The sequence below is a fragment of the Elephas maximus genome, chromosome Y, assembly GCF_024166365.1.
Source record: "Elephas maximus indicus isolate mEleMax1 chromosome Y, mEleMax1 primary haplotype, whole genome shotgun sequence".
In the NCBI taxonomy this organism is placed as follows: domain Eukaryota; kingdom Metazoa; phylum Chordata; class Mammalia; order Proboscidea; family Elephantidae; genus Elephas; species Elephas maximus.
In genome coordinates, this window is record NC_064847.1 from 11,746,627 (window position 1) to 11,771,779 (window position 25,153).

Sequence of the window (25,153 nt, forward strand, 5' to 3'; positions counted from 1 at the left end):
TCTTAGGAGAAAAAACAGGAGCAAACTCTCAGGCCTAGCTCTTAACAATGGGTTATCTAATGTAATAACAAAAGCCTAGACAGCAAAAGACAAGTTAAATAAAAACTAATGTGGCAGAGCTGATTCCAACACATAGCAGCCCTACAGGACAGGGTAGCACTGTCTCATAAGGTTTCCAAAACGCGCCTGGTGGATCCTAACTGCTGACCTTTTGGCTATCAGCCATAGCTCTTAACCACTATGCCACTAGGGTTTCCAATTAAATAAAGAGCCTTATAAAAATTAAAAACTTTTGTTAATCAAAAGACTTTACAAAAAAAGTGAAAAGATAAACTGGGAAAATACCTTTGGAAATCATATGTCTGATAAGAATCTAATAACTAAACCAATATAAAACTTCCATAACCTAGCAGCGAAAGACAACACAATCATAAAATTGCCGAAAAATTTGAACAGACATTTTGCAAAGAACATTCAAATGTGAAAAGATGCTCAACATCTTTAGCCATCAGACAAGGTGCAAATCAAAACTACAATGTGATACCATTGCAATCCTATCAGTATCGCTAACATTAAAAAGACCCCACCTGTCTGTCAGTTTGTTGTACTGTGGGGGCTTGCATGTTGCTGTGATGCTGGAAGTTATGTCATCGGTATTCAGATATCAGCAGGGTCACCCAAGGAGGACAGGTTTCAGCTGAGCTTCCAGACTAAGACAGACTAGGAAGAGGACTCGGCAGTCCACTTCTGAAAAGCATTAGCCAGTGAAGACCTTATGAATAGCAGCAGAGCATTGTCTGATATAGTGCTGGAATATGAGCCCCCCAGGTTAGAAGACACTCAAAACATCATGCGGGAAGAGTTACCTCCTCAAAGTAGAGTCGACCTAATGACGTGGATGGAGTAAAGCTTTCAGAACCTTCATTTGCGGATGTGGCATGACTCAAAATGAGAAGAAACAGCTGCAAACATCCATTAAAAATCGGAACCTGGAATGCACGAAGTATGAATCTAGGAAAATTGGAAATCGTCAAAAATGAAATGGAACGCATAAACATCCATATCCCAGGCATTAGTGAGCTGAAATGGGCCGGTATTGGCCATTTTGAATCAGACAATCATATAGTTTACTATGCTGGGAATGACAACTAGAAGAGGAATGGTGTTGCATTCGTCGTCAAAAAGAACATTTCAAGATCTATCCTGAAGTGCGACGCTGTCAGTGATAGGATAATATCCATACGCCTACAAGGAAGACCAGTTAATACGATTATTATCCAAATTTACGTACCAACCACTAGAGCCAAAGATGAAGAAATAAAAGATTTCTATCAGCTGCTGCAGTCTGGAATTGATTGAACATGCCATCAAGATGCATTGATAATTATTGGTGATTGGAATGTGAAAGTTGGAAACAAAGAAGCAGGATGAGTAGTTGGAAAATATGGCTGTGGTGACAGAAACAATGCCAGAGATTGAATGGTAGAATTTTGCAAGACCGACAACTTTTTAATTTCTTTCACCAATATAAACGGCGACTATAAACTGAACCTCACCAGATGGAACACATAGAAATCAAACTGACTACATCTGTGGAAAGGGACCATGGAATAGCTCAGTATCATCAGTCAGAACAAGGCCAGGGGCCGACTGTGGAACAAACCACCAATAGCTCACATGCAAATTCAAGCTGAAACTGAAGAAAATCAGAGCAAGTCTATGAGAGCCAAAATACGACCTTGAATACATCCCAGCTGAATTTAGAGACCATCTGAAGAATAGATTTGACACATTGAACACTAGTGACCGAAGACCAGACGAGTTATGGAATGACTTCCAAGGACATCATCCATGAAGAAAGCAAGAGGTCATTGAAAAGACAGGAAAGAATGAAAAGGCCAAGATGGGTGTCATAGGAGACTGTGAAACTTGCTCTCGAACATCAAGCAGCTAAAGCAAAAGGAAGAATTGATGAAGTAAAAGAACTGAACAGAAGATTTCAAAGGGCAGCTTGAGAAGACAAAATAAAGTATTATAATGACACGTGCGAAGACCTGGAAATGGAAAACCAAAACGGAAGAACATGCTCTGTGTTTTTCAAGCTGAAAGAACTGAAGAAAAAGTTCAAGCCTCTAGTTTCAATAGTGAAGGATTCTATGTGGAAAATATTAAACAACACAGAAAGCATCAAAAGAAGATGGAAGGAATACACAGAGTCATTATACCAAAAAGAATTAATCGGTGTCAACCATTTCAAGAGGTGGCATATGATTAGGAACTGATTGTAGTGAAGGAAGAAGTCCAAGCTGCTCTGAAGGCATTGGTGAAAAACAAGGCTCCAGGAATTGATGGAATATCGATTGAGATGTTTCAACAAACAGATGCAGCGCTGGAGGTGCTCACTCGTCTATGCCAAGAAATATGGAAGACAGCTTCCTGGCCAACTGACTGGAATAGATCCATATTTATGCCTATTCCCAAGACAGGTGATCCAACCGAATGTGGAAATTATAGAACAATATCATTAACATCACACACAAGCAAAATTTTGGGGAAGATAATTCAAAAATGGCTGCAGCAGTATATTGACAGGGAACTGCTAGAAATTCAGGGCAGTTTCAGAAGTGGATGTGGAACCAGGGGTATTATTGCTGATGTGAGATGGATCCTGGCTGAAAGCAGAGAATACCAGAAGGATGTTTACTTGTGTTTTATTGACTATGTGAAGGCATTGAACCGTGTGGATCATAACAAATTATGGATAACATTGAGAAAATGGGAATTCCAGAACACTTAATTGTGCTCATGAGGAATCTTTACATAGATCAACAGGCAGTTGTACGGACAGAACAAGTGGATACTAATTGGTTTAAAGTCAGGAAAGGTGTCAGAGTTGTATTCTTTTACCACACCTAATCAATCTGTATGCTGAGCAACTAATAGGAGAAGCTGGACTATATGAAGAAGAACAGGGCATCAGCATTGGAAGAAGGCTCATTAACAACTTGCGTTATGCAGATGACACAATCTTGCTTGCTGAAAGTGAAGAGGACTTGAAACACTTACTAATGAAGATCAAAGACCATACCTTCAGTGTGGACTGGACCTCAACATAAAGAAAACAAAAATCCTCACAACTGGACCAATGAGCAACATTATGATAATGGAGAACAGACTGAAGTTGTCAAGGATTTCATTTTACTTGGATCCACAATCAACAGCCATGGAAGCAGCAGTCAAGAAATCAAAAGACCCATTGCTTTGGGTAAATCTGCTGCAAAGGACCTCTTTAAAGTGTTGAAAAGCAAAGATGTCACCTTGAAGACTAAGGTGCGCTTGACCCAAGCCATGGTATTTTCAACAGCATCATATGCATGTGAAAGCTGGGCAATGAATAAGGAAGACCAAAGAAGAACTGACACCTTTGAATTGTGGTTTTGGCAAAGAATATTGAATATACCATGGACTGCCAAAAGTACGAACAAATCTGTCTTGGAAAAAATACAACCAGGATGCTCCTTAGAAGCAAGGATGGTGAGACTGCATCTTACATACTTTGGACATGCTGTCAAGAGGGATCAGTCCCTGGAGAAGGACATCATGCTTGGCAGAGTACAGGGTCAGTTGAAAAGAGGAAGACCCTCAATAAGGTGGATTAACACAGTGGCTTCAACAATATGCTCAGGCATGACAATGATTATGAGTATGGTTCAGGACCGGGCAGTGTTTTGTTCTGTTGTGCATAGGGTCGCTATGAGTCGGAACCGACTCAACAGCACCTAACAACAACAACAAGATTAAAAAAGATTAAAAACAGAGCATAACAAATTTCGGTGATGAGGTAGGAAATTGGAATCCTTTACCAGCCCTTTGCAAACTCTGGTCGCGTAGTGGTTAAGTGCTACAGCTGCTAACCAAGAGGTCAGCAGTTCAAATCTACCAGGTGCTCCTTGGCAAATGTACGGAGTAGCTCTACTCTGTCCTAAAGGGTCGCTATGAGTCAGAATCGACTCCACAGCAGGGCTTGGTTTGGTGTCTGGTACCAGCCTTATGTGGCAGTTCTATTCTGTCCCACAGGGTTGCTATAAGTCAGAATTAACTCATAGCAATTTTTTTTTTTAAATCCATTGCTGGTGGGAAAGCAAGATGGAAAGCACTGTGGAAAACAGTGTGGTGGTTCCTCAAAAAAACTAAAAGTAGAACAACCATATGATCTAGTAATTTTACTACATATATACCCAAAAGATGTGAAAGCAGAGACTCAAACAGAGATTTGTATTCCAATGTTAATTGCAACATCATCTGTAATAGCCAAAGGTGGAAACAACCTAAATGCCCATCAACAGATGAATGGATAAACAAAATACAGTACATACACACATACTTAAAAAAAAAAAAGCCAAATAAATTCCCGTCAAGTCAATTCCAGCTCATAGAGACCCTACAGAACAGAGTAGAACTGCACCACAGGGTTTCCAAGGAGCACCTGGTAGATCTGAACTGCTGACCTCTTGGTTAGCAGCTGAGCTCTTAATCACTACACTACCAGGGTTTCCACACGCACACATACAAGGGAATATTACTTAATTAGTAGGAGAAATGAAGTCTTGACACATCTATCACGTAGATGGAGCTTTAAGACACTAAACTGAGTGAAATAAGTCAGTCACAAAAGGCAGATATTACATGACCTCACTTATATAAAGTCAAGAAAAGGCAAATATATAGATGCCAAAGTTTGTTACTAGTTATTTGTGATGGGAGAAAGGGGAAAGGGGCTTTTACGATGATGAAGAAATCACATTGATTAAAAGTAAGGTTAAATAACCCATTATTGGATTTCCTGCCATTAAGAAGTAGATGTATAAAAGGTTGAATTGACAACAGTCTTGTGATAGATACACTTACATCAACAATGACAATAAAATAGTTGCTGAGGCTGTTTATGTAAAACCAAAAACCTCACGGGATTTGGTTCCTTGATTTGGAGGTTGAGGGTCATGGTTAATTGGACTAGTAACATGTTTAGTACTTATGTTCTGTTTCCTAATTCATTGCATAGAGCCTCGGATCTTAAAAGCTTGCAAGCAGCCAACGAACACACAACACTTAGTCTCTATTTGCAAGAAGCAACACAAGTAAACTAAAGTTCAGAAATAGGAGGAGGGTATGGAATGTGTGGCTAGTTGCCTACAAGAACAACTGCCTCCTTTGCCATGAGACCAAGAACTGGATGGTGCCCCAGCTACCATAACTGAACATTTTGATCAAATAATCTATGGAGGAATTCTGATTAAAAGGGCGCAAAAGCAGAACAGGATTTCAAATTCTCTTAGACTCCAGGCTTTCTGGAACTATGGAGGCTGGAAGAGCCTCTGAAACTACTGCCCTGAGACAATCTTTAAACAAAAAATATTTCCCAAAGTCTTCTTAAAACCAAACAATGGTTTAGCATAACTAGAAAAGAATATCTACATTGAGCACTGTGTTTTTTAAAGAACTATCTATATGGGATTAAACTGACTATAGCACTTCAGAAGGTTAGATAGAAAACTTAGCAGACTGTGAGTTTATGTTAATGGAGGCGGAAAAACTAAGAAAAGGAGGGTTATGCAACTTGAAGTATGTAATCAATGTCATTGAATTGTAAATGTAGAAATTATTACATCCATTGTTGTATGTCTTTGCTGTATACATTCTCAACAACAAAATTAATAAAATAAAAAAATAGTGAAAGTTTCTAATACCTCAAAATATTAAAAAACATTATTAAAAAAATCTTTCTTAAGGATAAAGTCATAACAACAGAGATAAGAAACTTATATTTGATAAGGCCAGAATTTGCTCTTGAATTGTTTCTTCATTGTTACTGTTAAGCCATGGGGCACTGCTGCTTCTTTAAGGTTTTTAAATGATAAAGTGGTAAAGAGAAAAGGGGAAAAGAGGTTACAACTGTTACACTCCAATCCTTGAAAAATAAAAGGAAATTCCTACAGAGCCATTTAAGAAAGCAATGCACAATGAGTTACAAATAATGATCATGTACCCAATATAACACCCATACTTAATTTATGAGTCTTACACATATATGCTTTGGTAAAAAATTACTTGAATTACACAGTGGAGAAATCAGACAATACTTTGGCCACATGATGATCAAAATTAACATAATGAATGAGTAACAGATGAACATCATGGACCTCTAGATATTATATTACGTCAGTTTTAAATTTCCCAAAGTGGCCAACTATATTTAATGATATAAAAGAATATTCCCAATTCTAAAGAAATATGCACTGAAGTGGTCCAGAGATAAAACAAAAACACACATAGAGACCCAGTACATAAGACAGACCACAAATGATAAACTAAATGGGATAAAACTAATGTAAGTAAGGGGTATATGGTATTCTCTGTACTATTTTTATTCTTGCAACTTTTTCTATAAATTGAAATTATTTCTAAATAGAAAGTATTTTTAAAAAGCTACTGTACTCGATACATGACCAAAAGTGATGAGGAGGGTGTAAGGTAGGTAATTAGGAATTGGAAAAAGGATTTTCAGAAGGGAAATGAAAAAAAAAAAAAAAAAAGAGCAAAATGGGGTCAGTTAACAATAGGGTTGAATTCCAATCCTCAATGAGCTGTCAGAAGCTAAATACTGGGGATATGAAGATAACTAACACCCAGTCTTTGTTATCTGGAGCTCACAAGAAAAAGAGAGGAGTGTAATCCAGTGAGGTAAGTGAAATGTCAGACTAGAAATGGCAACAACCTAGAAAAACGAAATTGTTCTTTTTAATATGAGCAGTAACCACCTGCTTATCCAAATCTGTGGACATTCTACTTCTTTTATCTCTGAGAAAATGTCTTTATCTGGAAAATGGAGCTTAGAGTAATTATTTCACAGAGTTTCTGTGGTAAGTGAACTCATGCATGTAACACACTTGGTACAGTACCTTACTCCTGGGCATTGCCATTATTGGATCTCTCTGGATTTGTCCCACTGTCCTTGGAAGTTCCCTTCTCCTTGCTTCCAGGGCTTTTTTCCCTCCAAGTGTCCTCTTATTTGGGCAAATGGGCGCAGGTTTTAAAGCCATATTTCAGTTTCCTTACTCACCAGCTGAGTGACTTTCAGCAAATCACTTAACCTTGATGACTGCATCATCTCCCTTTTATGAAATGAGCTATTATAGGAAAAATGCCCGCCACTCAGCAGGCACAGGGTAACTGCCCGCTCCCTTCCTTCTACCCCTCGACTACACACTGTGGATCTCTCACATCTTCGTGTTTGACAAACTTTTCATAGCGGATCTCCCCTGCTTTAGCAGATTTAACATGATTTGGCTAATCATCAGTACCAACGGGCTGAATTCTCCATCACACTTGAGACTAAACCACATTCATTTAATTTCCATCGGTGCTGAATAAGAGAATTTCAGCAGTGATGGAAATGATCTATATGGAAGCCACTAGCCATATGTTTCTATTGAGAACTGGAAATGTGGCTAGTGCAATGCAGTGCTATCTCAGCAACTGATTCAGTTATCTTTTTTGTAACAGCAGTTGCACAGTTCAATAGAAAGTCTATAAGGAATAAAAAGTCTATGTTTCCATTCAAATACAATGATCTGTATTTATGAATTTTTCCTGAAGAAGACTTTCTAAGAATCTGTAATTACAGGACTTGGTCTTTGTTAATTAGGACTGGAGATAAGGACTGAAAATTATAGAATTTAAAATTTTGTTCATTCATTTATAAATTTATTAATTCATTTAAACTAAGTTGGCTAGTGGTTACTGCACCCGAACACTGCTGATCTAGATATTCCACAGGTATTTTAAACACCCTGCTTTCTCCTCCCTGCCTTTGTACATGTTCTATGTGTGTGGATATCTAATAAACACTTCAAAATTGAAATTGCCTCCAAACCTTTCACCAACCCCAACAGTTCTAATCTCAAAGGCACCAGCAACAAGCCACCAAACTAGGATCAATTTTACTACCTCTAACGAATCATTCAGTCATGCTAACCTGTATATTTTTTTGTGCAAAAGAGCTGCTTCATACTTTTGAGTTTACTCAGGCACATAATATTTGTTTTGAATTGGTAGCACAGCTAAACCTGATTGTATTATCTTGTACTACTTTTGCCAGATTAAAAGACACCAGGCTACTTTTGCATTTGAGCACCAATGAACAGATATTTTGAGGCTTTATAACTGCAAATATTTAAACAGGAACATTTGTCAGTAAACAGATGTATCAGCTAAGTTTCCTGACACTTCATGGCTTTTCAGGCCCCATCGTTGCTGGCACTGGTCAGTCTCCTGGGAAGCTCTCCTAAAGAGGATGGGGAGGGAGCCAACATTTGCTAGTATGTAAATATCCATGGTGAGAAACATGTTCCATGTGAGAAATGAAACTTACTCTTGCTCCTTCACAGCGAGCTCCCCAGAGGGGCTGGCACTGGCTGGCCTCAACCATCACTCCAGCTACAGGGATTGATTTACTCCCTTACTTTAAACTTCAAAGGTTTATGGGTTTACCTCTCTGACTAGTCTTGGTGCTATCCAAATGATGGGGCTATTACTTGTGCACTTTTGTACTCTCAGAGCCCAAGCTTAGTGTCTACCCTGTAACAAGGGCACAATAAAATGAGTCACATAACATTAACATGTACCATACCTGATGTTTTTATATGTTGCTCCTGAACAAACTTTGTCTGCTCCTTCTGGTAATCTCCTAAAATTGTCTACTAAAAACACATTAAGAATCAAGTTACCATGAAAAATTTAGTTTTAGATAAAAAAAATTAACAAGATTTTAGAAGTCTGTTCAAAACAATTTACTCATTTTCCTTGAATAAAAATGCTAAAAAAGTGATATCTCTCCATTTCTTAGAGGGGATCTCCAATGTTTTGAATTTTAAGCATATAAGCAACCCTCTTTATGAAAAATTATTTTTGCACATGGAAAAATAAAGATTTAATTTACTAGTATTCCATAAATAATAAAAGGCTGAATCTCATCCCAACATATAGAAACAAGAATATCTAAATAACAATATATTTATAATTTAACTGATGACCTCTTTAGTTCAAATAACAACATGATGAAATTTCCTAGACCTGTACCCACCACTGCAAAAAAAACAAACTTATGTCTTACAGTTTTAAAAGTTTCTTTTCCTAATTGGTTAGGACTTAAAAACTTAACCTAATAATGTAAAGGCATAAACATATTACAAAATAGTTATATTTTAAATTTAAACACACAATATGAAAAGCTTAATGTAATTCAAAAGCATCACTGTATTTTAGAACATGTTAAGATGAAAGTCAAAGATATTTAAATCAGATAATTTATATAATAACTACTTGAACAAAAAGAAATAAACCAAGATTCTCAAAAGTTATTATCTTTTATCAGAATATATTATATCTCTTTGGACTAGTAAAGTTCATAAGAAAAAATGCTTTATATTAGCTATTAATGAATTTCATAAACTTCTACTTCCAAAGATATTTAAATGTACCTTATCAATGATGTCACCTATTTTCCCTTCTTCTGCTGATTTCTTTATCCTTTGTACTGTTTCAGTAGCTGATTCAGTTATTTTTTTCATAGCAGCAGTTGCAAAGTTAAATAGTCTCTAGAGAAAGAAAGTCTACATTTCCATTCAAATATAACGCCTTTGGTTTGTGATTTTTCCCTTAAGACCTAAGAATCTATAGCTATAGTCTTTGGTCTTTTTTAATTAGGACTTGAGATAAGGAATGAAAATTGCTGACAGTATTCTACTTTCTTGGTCGTGGCCACCATTAAATTAAAAAACCAAACCCATTGCCCTTGAGACAATTTCACCTTACAGCAACCCTGTAAGACAGAGTACAACTGCCCTATAGGGTTTCCAAGGCTGTAATCTTTACAGAAGCAGACTCAAATCTTCCTCCCACAGAGCTGTGGGTGGGTTCAAACTGCCAACCTCTTGGTTAGCAGCTGAGCACTTAACTGCTGCTTCACCAAGGCTCCTTGGCTATCCATACTGAGTCTTTCATTAATCTCTTTCAAAGGCTGTTAGCATAACCTCCGGGAGGTTTTTTTTTTTAAACTTTTCTTGCCCTTTTTAAATCTTTAATTCTAATTTATCTCAGTAAGTAATCTCCATTCCTACTTTACGAATAAGAACAAGGCAACTTTCTCTTTTTTTCTAGTTTCTTCTTTCCTCTTAGTTAAAAAAAAAAAAAAAAAAAAACTCCTTACTTCCCGAATTAACACATCCCATGAAAATTTTTAATAGAAATCTTGGCGAGCCCTAATTTAAACATGTATATTTTATTTTTATTGTCCTTTAAGGGAAAGTTTATAGTTCAAGTTAATTTCTTATTCAAAAACTTATACACACATTGTTATGTGCCCCTAGTTGTTCTCCCTATAATATGACAGCACACTTCCTCCTTTCCACCTGAATTTCCCATGTCCATTTACAAGCTCTCATCCACTTTTGCCTTCTCATTTTGCTTCCAGACAGGAATTGCCCATTTAGTTTCATATATTTACTTGAGCTAAGAAGCATGCTCTTCATGAGTGTCATTTTATGTCTCATAGTCCAGTCTAATTTTTGTCTGAAGGGTTGGGTTCAGGAATGGTTTTAGTTTCTGGGCTAACAGACAGTCTGGGGTCCATATTTTCTGGGATCCCCCTAGTCTCAGTCAGACCATTAAGTTTGGTCTTTTTACCAGAACTTGTATAAATACTTCTTAGCTGATAATAATGAGTAAATATGTAGAAGATTAGAAGTGGAATACTATACAATTTCTTACCTTCATAGAGCGGAACTATAATACAAAATTAACTTCCTTGAAAACTTGAGATGACATACATACAAAGACTCCAAGAGCCTTGGCGGTGCAATTGTTAACACTTTGCTGCCAGTGGTAAGGTTGGAAGTCTGAACTCACAAAACTGCTCCCCAAGAGAAAAGATCTGGCAACCTGCACCAGTAAACATTAGAGCGTTGAAAACTGGGCAGTTCTACCCTATCACACAGGATTTGGAATTGACTTCATGGTACACATCACCACCACCAAGGCTCTACTGCATTCTAATATAAAAGTCTGTTGGTTGAATAGAAGTCTGGAAGCCTAAACTGTGGTCAGTAGAACTCAATTTGGATATTTTACTTTACATCAAAGCTAATATACACTTTCCAACATACCCAATAACTTTTGGAGCTCTCTTAGTTTGCAAGTGACTCAACTGGAACTTAAAAGGTATTTTCACCTTAGGAAAAAAAAGGAGGATGGTCTAATTAAGTGCAATACTAACAACATTCTTCAAGAGAGAAAGAAGAGAAGGTTTTTCCTCCACTCCTGGGCATTGACTGATCTTCAGAACAGTTTTAGAACAGCTGAATTTCTTCTTTAATCACTCTCACTGATTTAAACTGTGAATGGCTCAGATATTTAACACTCTCAGAGGTACAGGTTTTTTGTTTGTTTATCTGATGAAAGAGTACCTATAGATAAAATTCTGATTTGATAGAGAATGACAAAGACAAATCAATTCATGTTCAATAAGTAAAGTTACAATTAAGTATGAGACTTTCACATAATGCGGACCTTTTAAGTGACTTCCCCTATAAACGGTTCCGTCCATCTAAAGAGGTGATAGTAGTTTATCAGGAATTTTATTAGGTTGGTTTTAGGGGAGGGACTGAAATAGAGGACTGAGGCCCTACCACAGGTGACATAAAATAAAAAAGATGTCTTCCTTTGAGTTCAAGGGGCATCTTTTACTCATGCCGAAAATTAAAAGACTGACTCAAAAAACTACTAACTTACCTTTTTTTTTTCCTGCCAGTAACTGCTAAACTACTTTGCAGCATTGTTAACTTGTGGGGTGTTAATAATAAAGAAACAGAGGCCCAGTTAAATACAGTGGTTAAATCTTTGAGAATTCATTTGTAACAAAGATACTTGTTAATCTACTCGGAGTTAGCCCAGAGTCTATCTAATGCAAAGTATGTAGCTGTGGGTAATTCCCCTGTTTCCTGATATATGAAGTACCATTTATCACTTTAATCCTCTGGACTGCACTGAAGAGTTGTGCAAATAAAAAGAGGAGTGTTGTGTTATTGTTGATTGTCATGAAAAGGAAAATCACAGGGTTAGAACATAGGCCCTATAAGCCTGTTGATAGAAATAGCCAGTGTACACTTGGACATGACTTATTGTGGGATGTTTTCCTTCTGTATCATTTTTGTCTTGAGAACTTGGTCTTAATCCAGAGAGAGCATTCTGAATACACCATGGACTGACAGAGGAAGGTGCAATTCTGCTCCTTAGAAGCCAGAATGGCGAGACTTCATCTTAAGTACTTTGGACATGGTATCAGGAGTGACCAGTCCCTGGAAAAGGACATCATGCTTGGTAAGGTTAAGGGTCAGCAAAGAAGAGGAAGACCCTTAATGAGATGGATTAACACAGTGGCTGCAACAATGGGCTCAAACAGAGCAGCAATTAGGAGGACAGTGCAGAACCAGGCAGTGTTTTGTTCTGCTATACATAGGTTTGATATGTATAATGGCACCTAACAACAATAAGAAAAGGTTCTTTAAAGTCCACAGCACTTTAAAGGTATTAAATTAGATTAGATTATAATTTCCCTTCAAAGAGTTTGATTCTGGTAGGTTTAAAGACAAATAAGCGCTTACATAAATTGAGTATTCCTAAAGTTTCCAAAATTAAGGAAATTAAAAACCAAATACAGCATGTGTCTGTCAGTTTGTTGTACTGCAGTGACTTGCATGTTGCTGTGATACTGGAAGTTTTGCCACCGGTATTTCAAATTCTGACAGGGTTACCCTTGGTGGACAGGTTTCAGTGGAGGGTCTAGACTGACACAGCCAAGGAATAAGGACCTGGTGGTCTACTTCTGACAAAACTGCCCAGTGAAAACCTTACAAATAGTAGCCGAACATTGTCTGATATTGTGCCAGAAGATGAAACCCTCAGGCTGGAAGCCACACAACTGGGGAAGAGCTGCCTCCTCAAAGTAGAGTTGAACTTAATGGCATAGATGAAGTCAAGCTTTCATTTTCTGACATGGCATGACTCAAAATGAAAAGAAACAGCTGTAAACATCCATTAATAATCAGAACATGGCATATAGATGTATGGGTCTGAGAAAACTGGAAGCCATCAAAAATGAAATGGAATGTACAATGATCATTACGCTAGGCATTCTTCAGCTGAAATCAACTGGCACTGGCCATTGTGAATCAGACAATCACATGGTCTACTATGTTGGTAATGGTAAACTGAAGAGGAATGGTGTTGCATTCATCATCAAAAAGAACATTTCAAGATCTATCCTGAAGTACAATGCTGTCAGTGACAGGATAAAATCCATACACCTAAAAGAAAGTCCAGGTAATACAATATTATTCAAATTTACACACCTACCTCTCAGGCCAAAGGTGAGGAAAATGAACATTTTTACCAACTTCTTCAGTCTAAAGTTATTCAAACATGCAATCAGCATGCATTGCTATTACTAGAGCCTGGAAAGTGAAAGCTTGAAATGAAGAAGGATGAGTAGTCATAATATATGGCTTTGGTGAAAGAAACATCACCAGAGATAGCTGCAAGACCAACAACTTCTTCATTGCAAATACCCTTTTTAAACAACATAAACAGCGACTATACATGTGGACGTCACTGGATGGAAAGGATAGGAATCAAACTGACTATATCTGTGGAGACTATGGAAAAATGCAATATTATCAGTCAGAACAAGGCCAGGGGCAGACTGTGGAACAGGCCATCAACTTCTCATATGCAAGTTCAAGTTGAAGCTGGAGAAAATTTTAAAAAGTCCATAAGAGCTTCAAAAATTAGAAAACAGAAACAAAAGCTGAATTCATGTACTTAGATAAATCCTTGGCAAAAGGCTAGTTTAACAATCTTGGCTTTAATAAAAACAGTTATGTGTTTTGAGTTACCTTTGTTAAGTAAAATATAAGCATGCATTTTATTCTAGTCGGGATCTTTCCTAACTTATACAAGTATACTGATAGAAAAGACCTCCATTCCTTCTACTACATACTTAACATTACGAAAAATGTATATTTGTGCTTAATCAAATCAAATCATAATTCTGACAAACTTTATTTCCATAGTAATTAAGTTTTGTGTTATAAGGACTTGAAGATAATATCAAAAATCTTTAGGTAACTTAAAACCCTGGTCTGATAATAAATTAATAGATATTCATTATAACCTGAATCTAGGTGCTTTAGCTCTTTATTTTTTCTACGTCACAGAAAACATATATATATTTGGGTCTGTTAATGAATGTGTTCATTTTGTCACTTTATGACACTGTACTTTAAGAGTTTTATATGAATGTATAGGGTTATAAATGTTTCACAGGGAAATGAGGAAGCTTTGATTCTTGGTTACTTTGGTTGTGGTTATCTTAATGCAAAAAATAAAGGCAAGAGATGAGCGAAGTTCTGATTCTGGCCAGTCCGAACCCAAATCCAAAGTCAAGAGATTCCTCCTGAAAAAATGTGTGGGGGTGGAATCAAAGCAAGGCTTAGCTGAGTTTGGAGAAGATCCTGAGGTAGGGCAGAGATAAGATTTAAAACCTATGGCACAGCCAGTCTCGTCCTTCCACAAGAAGTTATGCTAGAAAAACAGATTCTGAAGGAAGCTAAGTTGATTTTCAAGGCAAAGGTTATAGAGGTGATAGTAGAGAAAATCTCTCCAGCAGGGTAGAAAACTGAAAACAGTTAAGAAATGAGATGATGCAAGAATAGCTTTAAACACAGAAGAAAACATTCTTTCATAGTTACCAGGGTGAGGAAGGAGAGGAACAGGTATTCACTAACTAGATTGGAGACAAGAATTATTTTTGCTGAAGGGAAAGGACCACAATACAGGGCAAGTCAGCGCAACTGGACTAAACCAAAAGCTAAGAAGTTTCTTGAACACAACCAAACACTTGGAGGGACAGTGTAGCAGGGGACAGGGTATGCAGATCAGGCTTCAGGGGATGTCTAGGTCAACTGGCACAACAAAGGTTATTAAGAAAATGTTCTGTTTCCCACTTTCATGAGTGGTATCTGGGGTCTTAAAAGCTTGAGAGTGGCCATCTAAGATGCATCATTTGGTCCCAACCCACCTGGAGCAAAAGAGAATGAAGAACATCAAAGGCACAAGGAAGAAGTCCATATAAACCAGAGACTCCGTCACCCTGAGACCAGAAAAGCTAGATGGTGCCCAGCTACCACCAATGACTGCCCCAACAGAGAACACAACAGAGTCCCTGATGGATCAAGGGAAAAGTGGGTGCAGAATTCTATTTCTAGTAAATAGACCAGACTTAATTGTCTAACTGAGGCTGGAGGGACCCCAGAAGATATGGCTCCCAGACTTTCTGTTAGCCCAGAACTAAAACCATTCCTGATGCCAACTCTTCAAAGATTAGACTGGAAGATAAGACATAAAACGATACTTGTGAAGAGTGTGCTTCTTAGTTCAAGTAGATACACAAAACTAAATGGGTAGCTCCTGTCCAGAGGTGAGATGAGAAGGCAGAAAGGGAGAGGGGTTGGTTGAACAGACATAGGAGATCTGGGGTGGAAAGGAGGAGTGTGCTGTCACATTATAGGGATAACAACTAGGGTCACATAACAATGTGTGTATAAATTTTTACATGAGAAACTAATTTTAGCTGTAGGCTTTCGCTTAAAGCACACACACACAAAAAAGAAATGAGATAATGAAGCAGAAAAGGATGGCGTTAGAATGGAGGTTGTAATGCAGTGCTATTTGAAATTGGGTGGGACAACAGAAACTTCTTTTGCTTCCTGAATGGTAAAAGGGCCTAAGAAAACCCCTTCTTTACTCTAAAAAATACCAAACCTGTTGCCACTGAGTCAATTCTGACTTATAGTGACCCTATAGGACAGAGCAGAGTTGACTCATGGGGTTTCCAAGGAGTGGCTGGTAGATTCAGATTGATGACCTTTTGCTTAGCAGCCATAGTTCTTAACCACTGTGTCACCAGGGCTCCTCTATTTACTCCAGTTGGGAGAATTTAAAAGGTCAAAAGAAAATCCTTCCCCCTTTTAAAAGAGCTAATGTTGTTTATAATCTATTTACTTTCTAGCACACTTTAAACATTTTTAATTTTTACTTTGATTTAATAGGTAGGAAGTATTGCTCACAGTAGCCCATGATCCAGTACAGTTAAGTGTTGAAACCCCTGAAAAATTTGATGCTTTGGCCTCTTAAATCCTAAATAATATATTTTGCACCTAAAACTCACTTTGAGATTTCTCAGAAGGTCACTGGAAGATCACAAAGGATGTGTTTTTTCGCCTTGTAAGAAGAAAGGTGCTAGAAACAAGTTTAATGTGTTACTATTGATAAGTTGAATTGGAAAAGCTGTCAGATCAGAAGAGGTGCTTGGCCTTCCCCAGGCTCAATCTGTATGGGTGAAATGTTATTAATATAAATGTTTTACAAAATGTAACTATATAATCAGAACATATACTGTATGACATATAAATCGAGGAAAATTGGAAGTTGTCAAAAATGAAATGAAACACTTTAAGAAAGATATTCCAGGTATTAGTGAGCTGAAATGGAGTGGTACTAGCCATTCTGAATTGGGCAATCATATGTTCTACTATGCCAGAAATGAGAAATTGTAGAGTAACAGTGTCACATTCATTGTCAAAAGAACACTGCAATATCTATCCAGAACTACAGTGATAGGATAATATCCGTGTGCCCTCAGGGAAGACCAGTTAATATGACTATTTATTCAAATTTACATACCAACTACTAATGCCAAAGATGAAGAAATTAAAGATTGTTACCAGCTTTTGCGGTCTGAAATTGATCAAACATGTAATCAGGATGCATTGATAATTACTGGTGATTGGAATGTGAAAGTTAGAAACAAAGAAGAAGGATCACTGGTTGCAAACTATGGCCTTGGTGAAAGATGATGCTGGAGATAGCATGATAGAATTTTGCAAGACCATGGCTTCATCGCTGCAAATGCCTTTTTTCAACAACATCAACAGCAGCTCTACACATGGATCTCACCAGATGGAATACCCAGGGATCAAATTACTACATTTGTGGGAAAAGATGATGGAGAAGCTCAATACCATCAGTCAGAACAAGGCCAGGGGCTGACTATAGAACAGGCTATGAATTGCTTATATCCAAGTTCAAGGTGAAAATGAAAAAAATTTTAAAAAGTTGACCAGAGCCAAAATGTAACCTTTGGTATATCCCACCTGATTTTAGAGACCATCTCCAGAAGAGTATTTGATGCACTGAACTCAAATGTCCAATGATCAGACAAATTGTGGGATGACATCAGGACATCACAGGTGAAGAAAGCAAGATATCCTTAAAAAGACAGGAAAGAAAGAAAAAATCAAAATGGGTATCAGAAGAGACTCTGAAACTTGTTCTTGAACACAGAGTGGCTAAAACAAACGAAAGATACGAAGTAAAGAGCTGAAAAAAAAACGTCAAAGGGCAGCTTGAGAAGACAAAGTAAAGTCTTATAATAAAATGTGCAAAGATCTGGAGTTGAATGCCAGGAAAGGAGAACATGCTCAGCATTTCTCAAGCTGAAGGAAAAATTTAAATTTCAAGTTGTGATACTGAAGAATTCTATGGGCAAAATACCAAACAACGCAGGAAGCAGCAAAAGAAGACAGAAGGAATACGCAGGGTCACTATACCAAGAAGAAGTGGTTGATGTTAAATGATTTCAGGAGGTAGCATAGGATTAAGAACCGATGGTACTGAAGGAAGAAGTCCAGGCTATATTGAAGGCAGTGGCAGGAATTATGGAATACCTATTAAGATGTTTCAAAAACGGGATACAATACTGGAAGTGCTCACTCATGTATGTCAAGAAATTTGGAAGACAGCTACCTGGCCATCCAACTGGAATAGATCTGTATTTGTTCCATTCCAAAGAAATGTGAGCCAACAAAATACAGAAATTATCAAATATCATTAACATCACAGCCAAGTAAAATTTTGTGAATTAAAAAATGGTTTTAATAGAGTATCAACAGGGAACTGCTAGAAAGTCCAGCCAGATTCAGAAGAGGACATGGATCCAGGGATATCATTGCTGATGTCAGATGGATCTTGGCTGAAAGCAGAGAATATCAGAAAGATGTATACCTTGTTTTACTGACTATGCAGAGGTATCCGACTGTGGGATCACAGCAAATTATGGATAATATATCAAAGGATGGAAATTCCAGAACACTTAATTGTGCTCATGAGGAAACTGCACATAGATCAAGAGACAGCCGTTCAAACAGAACAAGGTGATACTGTGTTGTTTAAAGTTAGGAAATGTGTGCATCAGGGTTGTATCCTTTCAGCATACCTATACAATCTGTATGCTGAACAAATAATCCCAGAAGATGGACTATATGAAGAAGAACAGGGCATCAGGATTGGAGGAAGACTCATTAACAACCTGCGTTATACAGATGACACAACCTTGCTTACTGAAAGTGAAGAGGACTTGAAGCACTCACTAATGAAGATCAAAGACCACAGTCTTCAGTATGGATTGCACTTCAACATAAAGCAAACAAAATCCTCACAACTGGACCAGTTAGCAACATCATGATAAACAGAGAAAAGATTGAAGTTGTCAAGGATTTCATTTTACTTGGATCCACAATCAACACCCATGGAAGCAGCAGTCGAGAAATCAAAAGACACGTTTCATTGGGCGAATCTGCTGAAAGGTCTTTTAAAGTGTTAAAAAGCAAAGATATCAGGGTAAGGACTAAAGTATGCCTAATCTAAGCATGGTGTTTTCAGTCACCCCACATGGATGTGAAAGCTGGGCATGAATAAGGAAGTTTGAAGAATAATTGATGCCTTTGAATTATGGTGTTGTCGAAAAATACAGAATATACCGTGGAATGCTGTAAGAAGGAACAAATCTTAGAAAAAGTACAACCAGAAAGCTCCTTAGAAATAAGGATGGTAAAACTATATCTCATATATTTTGGACATGTTGTCAGGAGGTATCAGTCCCTAGAGAAGGATGTCATACTTGGTAAAGTGGAAGTTCAGCAAAAAAGGGGAAGATCCTTAGCCAGGTGGATTGGCACCGCAGCTGCAATAACGGCCTCAAGCACAAGGATCATAAGGATGCCACAGGACCAGGCAGCGTTTCGTTCTGTTTTACATAGGGTCACTATGAGTGGGAACAGGCTGGGTTGCACCTAATAACAACAACAACAAAGAAGCTAATCTACTCAGTGGGAGTCATATTCAGAGATATTTAATTTCAACTTTCAAAACATCGATATTAGGATCAATACGTAAGGGAAGGAAAAAAAACCTGATGATTTCTTTGTCTCTTTGCAAGTTTGTGCATAAGTTAGACCTTCTGTGTCTTTCTAAAATCACATATAGTTCAGAAACAAAAAAGCTCTCATGGTTTGTTTGGACATTTGAGTCCATAAATGATGTGTGTTGTGGGGGAGGGGTGAAGGAGAGAAGGAGAAGGACTTCCATCTAACCTGAAAAAACCTGTTGCTCTCTCAGTCAGTTGCAAGTCATAACGACCCTGAAGTCGTAATGAGCAGAACTGCCCCGTCGGGCTTCCATGTAATCTTTATGAGAGCAGACTGCCATATCTGTCTCATGTGGAGTGACTGGTAGGTTCGAAAACAGATCTTTGACTTAGCAGCCAAGTGCTTAACCACGGTGCCACGAGGGCTCCTTCATCTAACCTTAAAAACAAAAACCTATTTCCAATGAGTCAGTTCCAACTCACAGCAACCCTATATGACAGAGCAGAACTGCCCCATAGGGTTTCCAAGCAGCAGCTGGTGGATTCAATTTGCCACCTTTTGGTTAGCAGCCAAGCTCTTCAACATTGTGTTAGCCTCACCAAATATCAGAAATAAGATGAAGAAAGAGATGATGGCATTTTAAAAGAGAAGCTCCAGAGAAGCTGCCATATCAAAAATATATTCATTAAAAAAATATTCCGAGTTATTTGTTATTAAACACAAACACAAGAGTTGAAAATAAGGCCAAACCCTCACTAAGTTTTACAAATCCACTTTTGATATTCTACTGCTGATAAATGAAAATACATCTCTATAGATATGAAATCAAGTAAACACACATACTCTCCATTTCCTAACTTGGTCCCCACTTTTATCTATCCCAGTAACCTCCCTTAGCCTCTCTGTTCCAGTCAAACTCAACTCCTTAGCATCTCCTGAATATTCCAAGTACATTCCTTTCCAATATTCTACACTGGAAATAGTCATTCTCTGTTTAGTGATTTTATTACACACCACTTAGTTTTATTTCTCTTGTACATTATTTGCAGGCCTTGGGCTAAGATTATATGTAGTTATGATATGGGATGGTCTGTCTTCCAGAATCAGAATTACCCCAGCATGTGTTCATTCTTCAGGCTTCCTACTACTCTTTACCCTGCCTTACCTAGGCTGTAAGCTCAGAAGTAGAAAAGGCTTTGAAACTGGCCAGATGTAGTTAAAATTCTACTTCTATCACTTAGTGTTTAACTTTGGACAAGTAACTCTAGACGTGTACCCGTACTTAATGAAATACTTAACAGATGGAATGACACATATCATTTATAAAAATCTAATTTAACTGGCATATAGCACCTGGAAAAAAAAACAGCCTTTTTCTCACCTTCTTAGCTTAAGAAAAAAGGTCTTACGGTACCTACAAAAGGAAAGTATTAATGATGGAGACATTCATAACTGTTAGTTTACCTGGGATACCAGATTCTCTCTAAGGGCAAAAGGCTGTTTGCAACAACTCAAATTGACCAGAATACTTCTTCTTGGGGAGAAGAAAAAGGAGTTGGCCAGCTGAACAAGAAATATTCCTCATCAAACCTGCTGTGGGCCACACAGATTATAGCACAGCCCCTGAGGTTTACAAGCTTTGCCAAGACTGACGTGTCACCAGAAACTTCAGGCACAGGACTTGAACCCACATGAAATTTCGGACTTTAAGATCCCCATAAAACCCCCCTCCCATTCAGGCCAGGACGGAAAGACTGACAGACACATCTTCTCCCCCTTTCCTCTACTCCCCACCCCTCTGGCTGGTCGGGCCTGTATCCGAGGAACATCAATAAAGAGGGATGAGGGCATTTGCCCACAGTCTCCAGCTCTGGGGGTCAGGAGAGACTTACTACCGAGGACTTTGGCCTGCTGGAGAGGGAGCACCTGGTTCTCGGCTTGCTGTAGCTCCTACTCCTCTGACTCTACCACAGGTCCTGCGCACGGTTCAGGCAGAGCGTGACCATGGGGCTGCCCGTTTTCCTCACACCGCTTGCTGTCCTGCTGCTGGCTGCTCTAGGGCAAATAAATTTTTTGGGACCCCGGAACATCCCTCCAGCTGGGCCGCCGATGCCGGAACCACTACCACCCTCGCCTTGATTCGGGTCCTAGTACAGCCTTCAGGTTCGGCCAGGTCCCAAGTTGTTTCAGCCAGCAACCAGGGGAGATGCCCAGAAGTCGGAGAGCAGCTCTCTGCCTGTCTCTGAGCCTCTATGGCAACTCGCATGACATGTGTCGCTTCTGTCCCCACTGACTGTTCACCTTGATAACTTCATTGTCTGTGCAGAAAGTGGACAGAGGGCTTTTTCCGGCAGCCAAGTCCCACCTTTTGAGGTGCTGGAAATCTAAACTAGGACTGTGGTAGGCATGATCTTTGCCACAACCCTACCAGGTGTCTTATTTTATGATTACCTCTAAGCAGCTTGGCTGGAGATTTAGCCTTGCCTTTTCAGGTCTTACTGGGCAGGGCCTCCAAGGAAATGAATATTTTTGTCTCATTCTTAATCTAAATAAAAACTGGCCCAAAGACTCAATTACCACCTTAGAGTGAATACAGAGAATGGAGCAATGTGTTAAATGATAACCTCAGTCTTCCCTGAATTCTCATTTTCTCACAAGTTGACATGTGTATCCCTACCTCCTGTTTCACAACACTACTCTCTCAACCTTGGTGGCGAAAACTTACTTTTGTTTTGAAACTTAATTTTGCCATCATCTAATAGCTTTAGAGCTTCATTCCGTATCATCTGGAATTATTTCCACTTTGAAACTTTCAGCATTACACTGATGACAATTTGCTAATTCTGTGACCCCAATACTCCCAGCATGTTTTCTCCTTTTTCAAAATTGGTGACTGAGAGCTTGACATAACTAACACCATGATGAACCTTTAAGTTTTTCTCTTTAGTCTGCCTGCCTCCTCCTTCACATACCTCTGTTAATTACTTTGTTTTCACTTAATGTTAATGGCTTTGTTCTTTGTTTTAATCTGATGCAAATAACTATTTTGTTCGCTCAGGCTAAGACAGGAAACAGAGGGCCCCCCAAATCTACAAAGTAACAGGAAATGGGCCAGGGCACAGAAACAAAGCCATTCCCCAGAACAATGGCACTGGGTATCAGAAAATAGCCCGCAAACTTCTTTAAAGTTGTCTTACAGAAGCAGCTGGATACAACCAATCCCAGGGACAGGCACAGTACATCTACCTGTGACCACCGTGTGACCTTCCTCCACGGGCAGTGAGGGGCCCTGGCAGTAGCCGGGAATTGAACCTGGACAGCACACTGTAGTTAACACATCCCTGCCTATGCCTATGAGTAAACATGTATCTTTTCCCACCCAAGAACTTTTAAAAACCCAGGCTACTCTTTTGTTCTGTGAGTCGGGGGTAAGCATTGTTTTAGGCTCTCCTCATTTCCACTTGAGAGCCTCTTCAATAAAGCTTTGCTCTTGTGGAAAATTCTGTGCACTTTATCTGTTTATTCTTGACCAGTGAGAGGCATGAACCTAATTCTGCTAACAAGACCACCTGTGACTTACAAGCCCCCACAGGAAAATCTGAGCCCAGGCATCTGATATATATTTCTGATAAAGAGTCTTTTGTCAGTATCTTGTAATGACTAACTCCTCTGGCCAGGCCATGTGCAGACTACAAAAGACACTTCTAACCCTTGTAATATTCTATAGAAGCTCTAATGTAAAATTCCTCTTGGGACTCCATAGAGACAGGCTGTGTTGCTGCCATGTCCTCAGTGATGTATACATCTCCTTAAACTTTCTCACTCTAACTTGGAGTATGTTTCCTTGGCTCAACTGCTTCAGGGCATGGACTCTAATCAGGTAACAATTCTCTCATTCTTATAGACCCTTTTGAATTCAGCCTCTAGCCTACTGACCATTTTGTTTTCTTTCTCCCAGTGTCTTAGTTCCTTGCTGGTTTTACTACCTTTTCCTTTCAGGACAAGGCTCCTGGTCCATTATTACAATCACATTCTTCTTGCACTAGGTACAGATTTCCCAATAAGCAAGGCATGCACGGGCTTTCTTGTGCTTACTTAATAATTGGCAGTGCACAATTTCACCTCATCAGATAGGGCGAAACCTATGTGAGATTGTGCACTACAGATTAGCAAGTAAACACAATTAAACCTGTGTGTACTTTTGTGGCCGGCGCCTCTATGTCCTTAATTAAATATGGTTCTCGCCTCTCACTGGTCTAGAATGAATGGGTAAAGCAGAGAGAATTTTCCACACAAGCAAAGCTTTATTAAAGAGGCTCGTAAGCAGAGACGAGGAGGGCCTAGGCAATGCTTCCCCTCATCTCCCAGAATAAAGGACTTGCATGGGTTTTTAAAAACTCTTGAGTGGGGTGAGGGAGGGGGTGGATTTCATGTTTATTCAGAGGTGTAGGTGGGGTTTTTCTGGCAAGTGGCCGTTTTGGGCGGGGATAGGTTAACTAAGGTGCATGCCCAGCAGCTTTTTAAGATGGCTTTAAGATGGCTCCTGTCCCAGAGGCTTCCAGGATCTGTAGAAGGACTTATTATGGGGTGTCACACCTGTGCAATGTCCTGTTCCCTAAGTTTGATTCCCAAACTGCAGCCCCTCACTACCCCTGGTGGAAGGTCACACAGTGGTCACAGGTGGATGTTCTGTGAATGTCCCTTGGGCTGGTTTCATCTGGCTGCTTTGGAAAGACAATTTTAAGGAAATCTGTTACTCTGCCCCATTGTTCCAGAGAATGGCTTTGTTTCTGCATGCTGGTCCATTTCCTGTTACTTTGTTATTTTGATTTGTTTATGTGAATTGTAGGAGATTTGTTCCTTGTCTTACTTTGATTGCTATAAACCCGTAAATACCTTGCTTACTGGTTAATCTCCTGTTTTGTACCCACAATTTTCTCAACCTCTTGTGTTTCTACTCTACCCAACAGCAAACTCTGCTTTTCTCATAAGTATCTATGCTTATAGTTTTATATATAGCTGTTTTACAAAATTGTAGCTGGACATTACTACAAATTATAGTTTCTAAATAATGACCTGTGATTAACTTGCCCCTTGAGTAACTCACACCGGTAATTAAAAAATTTCACCACTTTCCTAAAACTTCCATCTCACTTTAAACCCTTCTGTTTTCCTCTGACTCCTGAACTATGGTGCAAACATAAGTCTTCTAGGGTAAATGCCCTCAAGTTCCGATCTGATACATACATTTGTGCCTTTGTTTATTTCTTTTCCCCTAGTCTCTATGGAAGAGACATTCCTTCTCTGACTGAAGGCTAATGCCATCTGACTGTACTTTGTATCTCCTTCCTGGAACTCTTAACTTCAGTCATGTACCCTCTTTGCTTTACCTTCAAGCTCTCCCTCCTTCATTCAAACCCAAAACATTCTCAAAATATTCCTATCTTACAATAATTCTTCACTTAGTACTCTATTCTTCTTTAGCTTTCACTGTTTTTCTACTGTTTATTTCCAATTCACGCTTTCCAAAAGGTAGTCTCGATTTACCATCTCCATTTGCCTTACTCTTTAATCCATAAATATGGTTTCTAGACCTCACTACACTGTTGAAAGGGTTCCCGTGAAGGCTCCAGTCATTTTCCCATTTCTAAACTTGAAGTGTGCTTTTCTGTCCTTATCTCCCCGTGTTCCCTGAGGTACCTTGCCAGCTCAGGAGCACCCAGTCTTCTGAAACATGATCTCCATCAGCTTCTTTCCCTGTTTCTCTTTGCAAC

General features: G+C 38.8%; 1 pseudogene; it reads right to left on the bottom strand.

Moving 5' to 3' along the window:
* LOC126069853 (synapse-associated protein 1-like) overlaps positions 1–10,833 on the bottom strand; it is a 56,266-nt pseudogene extending 45,433 nt beyond the window's left edge.
* Positions 10,834–25,153: the final 14,320 nt, after the last annotated feature.